The sequence below is a fragment of the Chelonia mydas genome, chromosome 2 (assembly GCF_015237465.2).
Source record: "Chelonia mydas isolate rCheMyd1 chromosome 2, rCheMyd1.pri.v2, whole genome shotgun sequence".
Lineage (NCBI taxonomy): Eukaryota > Metazoa > Chordata > Testudines > Cheloniidae > Chelonia > Chelonia mydas.
The window spans coordinates 130,523,126-130,531,912 of NC_057850.1; the positions used below are offsets into that span (position 1 = coordinate 130,523,126).

Genomic DNA, 8,787 nt, shown 5'->3' on the forward strand with positions numbered 1-8,787 from the left:
AGGTGCTACCACTATTTTCCCACGCTCCTACATCCTTCAGAGTTGGGTCTCACATAGAAAATACCGCCTGAACATATCTCTTTATGAATCTCTTTTACCTTTATAACACTTCCATGCCCATGCTTGTGCTGGGACTTACAAAACACAAAAGTCTATACCCACTAAAAAGAACCCTGCCTAAGAGAGCAGGAGGGGGAAATGCTAAGCCCCCTACCTTTTGGGCTCGATCCTGCTACGACAGAGGATATATTCACCTATGCATTTTTTCCCCGACAGGTGGGTAGGAGCGAGGACTCTAATCTTCCCCCTATTGCCCAGCACTTCTACGACTGGGGTGTGCACACCTGAATGATCAATCACTTTATACGTATGGAATACCTTTTAGCAATATTTATCAGTATGTTCAACAATCACAGTGCATGTCTTCCTCCTTTCACAATTCTCCACCAAAAATATTATGCTTATAAGCAGCACATGGGATCTTTTTCAGGGGAAAAGGCAACATGCTGCGTTTGTTGAAGATACAACAATTAGCATATGCATTCAATCACACCACACCACACCCACACACTGTCCCGCCAGTCGATTTATAGTCACCAATCCAGAGTCAGGATCAACCTAGTGGCCAGCTAGGTTGATCACCAGTAAGGAGGAGCTGGGTTCCACTGGTCGCGACATGATGCTCCGGGGAAGTCTTAGCAGGACGAACCTAAAGTTTCATGGCAAGGCACCCTGTTTATATAGTGGTTTTCCTTCATTGGGACCAAATGAGTTTTGCTCCATCATGCTGTAATCAATTGTTGTTTGACAAGTGCTTGTTTTCTTAAATTGTCCTTCTCATTCTTTATCACAGCTATCTTGTCCCCATTGATAGGTGCCTGTCTCATCTTTAGAGTTGTCAATCTCCCCTCCTCTGACATTTCAATAGAGGCATGTTGAGCCCCCTGGAGCTTTTGCATCTATCTCCGGTTCCTCCCTCGTACATCTGGCTCACTGATGGCCTTCACACTTATCTCTTTACACATACATTCCTCATTCACACACAAAACAGAATTAATTTACACAGAACATTTTAAACAGGAACATCAAGTTGCAATGCACAAGAAAACAATCATGGAATTCTTTTACTTATTTTAAAAGTGCTAAACCTACAATAAAGTAGTGACCTTAAAAAGTCTGTTATTGCCTTGAAATTAACCCACACATAGATTCTGGCTGATGTATCTTTACCAAATGGTCCATTAGGCCATTCCTTTCTGCTATTCAAAAAGGATGAGTGGAAGGATATGATCAAATCATACACCAATACATGCTACATTATTATCTCATTATTCTTTATCCTTCATTCTAAATTGTACAAAATACAAACATAACATTCTACTAGTACAATATGTCTTTGGTTCAGGTTCACCAAACACCACAACCGCTTGGCTTCTGACATTGTGTGCTAATAAGGGTTTGTCTGTCATGGGGTCCTGATTTAGGCACCTCGATAACCATAGCTCTAGCTGGATTTCAGATCAGGGATATGCTATGACAGAAATTGACCACATCCGCATCCAAAATTGCTCCATAGTGAAATCTCACTTGGTCTTCAGTGGCAGAGAAACACCAGCAAACTCAGCGCCTAGACTAGTTGCCCCTCAGCTCCCACTGCATCTTCCAACTCCTCACAAGCCTGTTGTCCATCAACAGCACAACGCCCAGCATCGTTCCAAGGATCCTGTTGAAGCCATGGAATACACACAGGTAATCAAAAATCACATATATAATTTCAGGACGCTCTTGGATGACATGAAAATAGCTTTACATATACCACTCCAGGCACTTTCACACACCGCTGCTGATACAATCAGCTTTTGATCGTGCAAGGAACCCTGGCTTTCTGAAGAGGTTTTTGATATGTTAGTGAAAAAGGCAGAAGCATGCAAATAGGGAGACGTCTCATCAGCAGATGAGGTCCTGGACAAATGGAAAACACATTACGAAAGCATACTGAACCATATGTTACAGTTCAGGGCAACTGCATCTATTCCCCACCCCCCACCATGGTCCACCAAGGGCACCAGCACTGGTTCCTGGCTCCTCAACCATCACTTTTCCTGGGTGGAGACCAGCATCTCTCTCCCTCATTATCAGAGATTTTTCCAGGATGCACATACTGCCTGCACTGTGATATCCCCAGCAAACCAGACTGCCTGAACAGTCCAGCATCTTGCTTTGCTTTCTCTTGGAAGGCTTATGAACAGCATGATTGCCAGCAGTTATAGTTTACCACACAGCCCTTTCAAAGCAAACACATTTATTCTTAAGGTGAAAGCATTACAAAGAGAATATATTAAAATAATAAAATAACCTACTTTTGTATGAATAAGCTTACCAGGGATCACACCAGCTCCAACACGTGATCTTGAAGGAGTCAGTCCTTCAAACAGGGATTTTCTGTGGTTACAAGTTAATTACAGCCTTAACTCAGAACAAGCACACCCATGAATAGTTCAGTCTTTCCTTTATACATCTTGGGCCTTTGATCTTGGTCTCATGTAACAGGTGATTAGCAGACAATGGATCCAATCCTCAGGGCATAGCTTCAAAAGGCTGGGTTTTTGCATAACTGGGGATGGGGGGCTAGCATTCACATTCCCCTAGAGATTTCCCAGGAAATCCACTTCACATGTATTGTCCCAAAAGACCATTCTTGTCTGCCACATTGTTAAGTATAGTCCTTTGATTATCCAGGCCCACAATAATACATAAACCATTCATTTAATATAGACCCCAACACTAATTGAAGTTAATTCAGTTAGGTCTCCCAAGGATCAGGCAGGAAATTGCCCTGTCACACCACACACCTGCTGATAACTGTCCAGAGCTATCTGACCTTCAACAGATCCAGGGACACACACTGCTCCTCCATCCCTTGAGAAAGTACAAAAGTTCATCCAAATGTTATAGAATGGATGTGCTGCTGGGCCTAAGGGTATTCCACCTGAGCTGCTCAAGAGTGCCTTGGAATCAGTGAGGATCAGCCGACATCATAGTGACCCTGTACAAAGGAAAAGAATATTGCATCAAGTGTGATAGCTACAGGCCAATCTCCTTACTATCAGTCTTTAGAAACATCTTTGCTAGTATTCTTAAGAGACATCATCCACAGCAATCAGGTTTTACTGCTGATCAGTCTTTACCCTTTAGCTTCTGGCTCAGTTGAAAATTTAACTGCCTGCTTCTGGTGGCATATATCAATATCAAAGCAGCTTTTGATTTGGTTGACAGGCTACCACTTCAGCTCACACTTAAAGGAGTTGATGTCCTAAATGTTCTGCTAAAGCTGGTGTGCAACCCTCACAACAAAACAGCAATGAGTATGCATTAGTTCACGGCTTTCACTGTGTTTCTAAAAACCTTAGGTGTGCAGTAGGGATGTATTCTCACCCAGCCACTATTCTGCTGTCGGTACTAGCACTATCACCCATTCTCCCAGCTGAAATTTCCGTACTTTCGCCCGGCGATTGTAACATGTCCACTGGGTCTCTTGTGCTTTTTCCAAATGTTCTCGTACTATAGGGGTTACTCAAGCTATTCACTCTCTCATCTGTGTCACGTGCTCAATGACATTCTTTCCTAGGTTGGGTTGTTCTTCCCAGTCCTCCTTGGCAATATCTAATATTCCACGTGGGTGGCGTCCATATAGTAGCTCAAAGGGAGAGAAATAGTGAACGCCTGGGGGACTTCCCGTATTGCAAGCATTAGGTATGATAGAAGGGTATCCCAGTCTTTTCTGTCCTGTGCTACCACCTTCTGGATCATACCTTTAAGGGTGCGGTTAAACCGCTCGACCAGTCCACCTGTTGTGGATGGTAGACTGAGGTCTATATGGCATGGATGCAGAGCAGGGTACATAAGTCCTTCATTAATTTTGACATGAAAGGGGTTCTTTGGTCAGTCAGGATCTCCTCAGGGATGTCCACTCTGGCAAAAACCTGAAGTAGTTCTTTTGCTATTGCCTTGGATGTGGGGTTTCTTAAAGGAATGGCTTCTGGATACTGTGTGGCGTAGTCAAGGATGACTAATACGTTTCGGTGGCCCTGTGCTGATCTTTCCAGCGGGCCCACTAGGTCCATGGCTATCCTTTCAAAAGGGACTTCAATAATAGGCAAAGGTACTAATGGGGCCCACAAGTGAGGTCAGGGGCTATGCAACTGGCATTCCGGGCAGGAGGTACAATAGCGTTGGACCTCCGCGCGTATTCCTGACCAATGAAATCTTCTTAGGACTCTATCAAGTGTCTTGTCTGCTTCTAGATGTCCCGCAAATAAATGACTGTGAACTAACTCTAGTACTGCCCTTGTGTGTTTCCATGGGACTAAGAGCTGCTCTACTTCTTCCCCTCGAATTTGCACTATTCTGTACAACAAATCACGTTTGATCACATAATATGGCCTTGGGCCTTTGGTCTTTCCTTCCACGGGTACGCCATTTACTTCCACTACCTCCTCACTCACATTTGCATATAGTGGGTCATTGGCTTGGTCCTGCCTGAAATTCTCACATGGGGTACCGATTTGACCTAACACCATGGGACCTATTTCTTCTCTGCCCCTTGGGTTGGCCCCACTTGGGCTAGGAACCGCCTATGAGTCCTTACTGGCTTGAATTGTCTCCTGGCATCCTGAACAGGTTCGCTTACCAACAAAGGAGGCTTTCTGATTCTCTGCTAGAATCCTGGTCCCTAGCCTTTTATCTGCCCTCTTTTCCTGCCTAGACTTTCGGGGTTTCCCGGGGGATGAAAATAGCTCTGAGGAAAATTTGGCAAAAATTGGGATGAGGCTATCTGTAGGTGCCTCCGTCTCAGCCTGGGGGTTGCTACCCTCCCCTGGCTCAACTGGGGGGAGTAAGTTCTCAAACTCGGTGAAGTCCCTACGAATTAAGACCAGGTAGGGGAGCCTATGGACCACCCCTGCAGTTACCCTGGTAGTGTTTCCCTGGATCTCAATCCATACTGGGATTGTGGGGTAGAAATTTACGGTGCCATGAACGCATGTTACCCTTGTGGTTTTGGCCTGGGTTAGTTGGTCTTGCCCCACCAACTTCCCTGAGACCAGTGTGACAGCACTCCCAGAATCTACTAATGCTATGGTTGCAAATTCATCTTTACTGACCTTGTATACCTAAGTGAGGTCATTGCAACCCCTACCAGGCCAATTAGGCCACATTGCTCCCCAGGATCTCCCAGATTGCACTGCATAGGCTCTTCCCTGTTGGGGCATTGGGCTGCTATATGCCCCAGTTCCCCACACTTGTAACACCAACCCCTTATCCCGGTTGCCACCCTCTGCCTGGGGCTATTTGGTTGGCCCCCCCAGCCCTCTCTTCCCAAACCCCCAGGTCCCTTCTTGGCCTTGGGCCATTCTTCAGTGTCATTCCTCCCAGTTATGGTTCTTCTGCAGTTTTCGACAATCCAGGGCCTTGGGTTTGGGACTGTCTTCCTGGTTTGCCATGTCTCACCCCCTGGGGTCTGGAACAGTTCATGGGCTGCCAGCTGTCTTTCCATGAGGGAGACCAACTCATCGTAGGTAGAGGAGACATTCTGGCCAGCCCAAGCCCAAAGGGCTGGTGGTAGCCCCCTCATATACTGGTTCAATACCAGGAGCTCCTTCATTTTTTCAGCCCTGAGGGCCTCAGGGCGCAGCCATTTCCGGGTCAGGTGGATCAGGTCAAACAATTGCGATCGGGGTGTCTTGTCCTCTGTATACTGCCATTCATGAAAACTCTGGGCTCGCAATGCCGTGGTTACTCTGGATCTGGCCAGGATCTCTGCCTTCAGCTGGGGGTAATCCTCTGCAGTCTCTGAAGCCAAATCGTAGTAGACTTCTGGGCCTCTCCACACAGGAACGGGGCAAGGATACCAGACCACTGATCTCAGGGCCAGGCTTCTCTCAGGGCCGTTCTCTCAAATGCCAGGAGGTACACCTCTACATCATCATCCTGTGTCATTTTCTGTGGGCAGTGGCTCACCCGTATAGTCAGGGTTCCATCGCCATTGTGGTTCCGCTCCATAAGGGCCTTCATCTGGTTTGCCAGCTGCTGTAGCAGAGCTCGGTCCTGGGCAGCCTGATTCATCAACAGCCGATTAGTCTCCTGCTGCACCCGAATCACCTCCTGTTGGGCAGTTGCTTGGACCCGGGTAGCCTCCTGCTGGGCTGCGGTGGCTTGTATTAGAGCCTTGACCACTTTGTCCATCTTGGGGATGGGATGGTTTTGGTTAACCCTGGTTTAAGTCCCCAGCGCGGAGATCCCACTAGTGACACCTCGTGTGGCAAACTGCTGGTACGATTATGATGGGTCCCGTGCTTCCTCTTTTTTTTTGGGGGGGGGGGACATTCGGGGCACAGTTTCCTTCCCCTGAACTAGGGTATCTACTGTCCCACTAGTAACCCAGAGAAGGGTAGTGGAGAGGGAAGGACCCAGGCCCGCCCTGTACTCTGGGTCCCAGTCCGGGGGCCCTAGGGATAGTGATAAACCACTTGAACTAGTACTTTCTTCCCCTAGGTTACTTCCCTCTCCTGCTCTTCAGCTTGTGGGGCTTCCTGCCTCTCTCTCTGCACAAGCCGGGTGTCTCTTTACCTAGGGTCTTGGTCTTCTAGCCAGCCACGGCACTTCTCCAAACTCTCCTCTACTTCAACTCCTCCAAACTGCACTCTGCTCCAACTCCTTCAAACTGCTCTCTTCTCCAACTCCAAACCACTGTGCTCCAACTCCTTTCCCTGGCTGATTGAAGCAGGGGGGTTTTATCAGGTGACTAGCTTCAGGTGCTCTAATTGGCTTCAGGTGCTTTTAATTAATCTAGAGAAACCTTTCTTCCCTCTACAGGGAATAAGGCTTCTCCTCATCCTAGGACTTCCATCTCTCTCCTATATCACTCTCCTGCTGCCTTCTGGCCATGCTGTATCACACTTGATTAAAAGAACTTGTAGGAGGCTTTAAATGTGATACTGTAATTTAATAAAAGAGTATACAGTTGTTGTGCTTAATGGTATCTTTTCTTGGGTTTTTCCTTCAAAAGTAATAGCAACCAGTAAAACTCTGCCACCACTTAAACCATGTTTTAAATGTTTCACAATACATTTCCATACAGTCATGGGATAAGGAAAGTCCGCTCATGGATCTGTAACTGGTTAAATGATAGAAAACAAAGGGAAGGACTAAATAGTTAGTTTTCACACAGGTAAATAGCGGGATCTCCCAAGAATCTGCACTGGGACTTGTGCTGTTCAACAAATTCACAAATGATCTGGAAAAGGGGGTAAACTACAAGGTGGCAAATTTTGAAGATGATACAAAATTACTCAATATAGTTTAGTCCAAAGCTGACTGAAGAATTCCAAAGGGGTCTCAAAAAATTGAGTGACTAGCCAACAAAATGGCAGGTGAAATTCAATGTCAATAAGTGCAAAGTAATGCATGGAAAACCTAATCCCAACTATACACACAAAATTATGGGATGTAAATTAGCTGTTACCACTCAAGAAAGATCTTGGTGTCATCGTGGATAGTTCTCAGAAAACATCCACTCAATGTGCAGCGACAGTCAAAGAAGCTAACGGAATGTTAGGAACCATTAGGAAAGGGATAGATGATAAGACAGCAAACATCATAATGCCACTAACTAAATCCCTGGCACCCCCACACAATGAATACTGCAACCAGTTCTGGTCAGCTCATTTTAAAAAAGATATATTAGAATTGGAAACGGTATAGAGAAAGTCAACAAAAGTGATTAGGGGTATGGAACAGTTTCCATACAAAGATTAAAAAGTCAGATGGTTCAGCTTAGAAAATAGATGACAAAGGGTGGCTGTAATTAAGGTCTATAAAATCATGAATGGTAGAGAGCAAGTGAATAAGGAAGCGTAATTTAGCCTTTCACAATAATACAGGAACTAGGGATCACCCAATGAAATTAAGAGGCAACAGTTTAAAACAAACAAGAGGAAGTATTTCTTCACACACTGCACAGTCAACTGTGGAACTTGTTGCAAGGGAATGTTGTGAAGGCCAAAAGTATAACTGGGTTCAAAAAATAATTAGATAAGTTCCTGGAGGATAGGTCCTTCAATGGCTATTAGCCAAGATGATCAGGAATGAAGCCCCATGCTCTGCGTGTCTGTAAACCTCCATCTGCCAGAAGCTGGGACTAGATGATAGGGGATGGAGCACTTGAAATTGCTTTGTTCTGTTCATTCCCTCTGAAACATTGATACTGGCCACTGTCAGAGACAGGACACTGGAATATACAGACCACTGGTCTGACCCCATATGGACATTCTTATGTTCTTACCATCATGGAGATTCCGAGCATCCAGAACCACATATATTTCAATGGAAAATGGTTTTCAAAACGTAATTTTTGCTGAGCTCAAACAGTATACCGAGTAACCTTACCCTTAGCCCAGGTTCTGCCATCCACACTCTTAATGACAACCAACCACTCTGAGTGTACCCACTGAAATGGGGCTATTTGTGGAGTAAGATGTTACTCGGATGTAAGGGTGGCAAAATCTAGTATTTAGAGAGCTCCTTTCACATAGCATCTCAGATTCCTTTATGAAGCAAGATGAGAAGAAAGTGAACATATCTGATAAAGATTTAAACCTAGATTTAAAAGTTACTGTGTACATTAATCTATTCTTTGTTTTGCTTTTCCAAAAGCAAAGATCCAACAAAAAACTCTGACCTCTGTTGATACAAAACAAACCCTAGAAAAAAAAAACAAAAAACAAATTA

At 45.2% G+C, this 8,787-nt stretch overlaps 1 long non-coding RNA gene across 1 annotated transcript; it reads right to left on the reverse strand.

Moving 5' to 3' along the window:
- Positions 1-1,397: 1,397 nt before the first annotated feature.
- LOC122464578 lies at positions 1,398-3,013 on the reverse strand. The gene is made up of 3 exons (XR_006288753.1): positions 2,853-3,013; positions 2,381-2,442; positions 1,398-1,723 (listed from the first exon to the last, which is right to left on the reverse strand). It is a non-coding gene; the product is annotated as an uncharacterized LOC122464578 (long non-coding RNA).
- Positions 3,014-8,787: the final 5,774 nt, after the last annotated feature.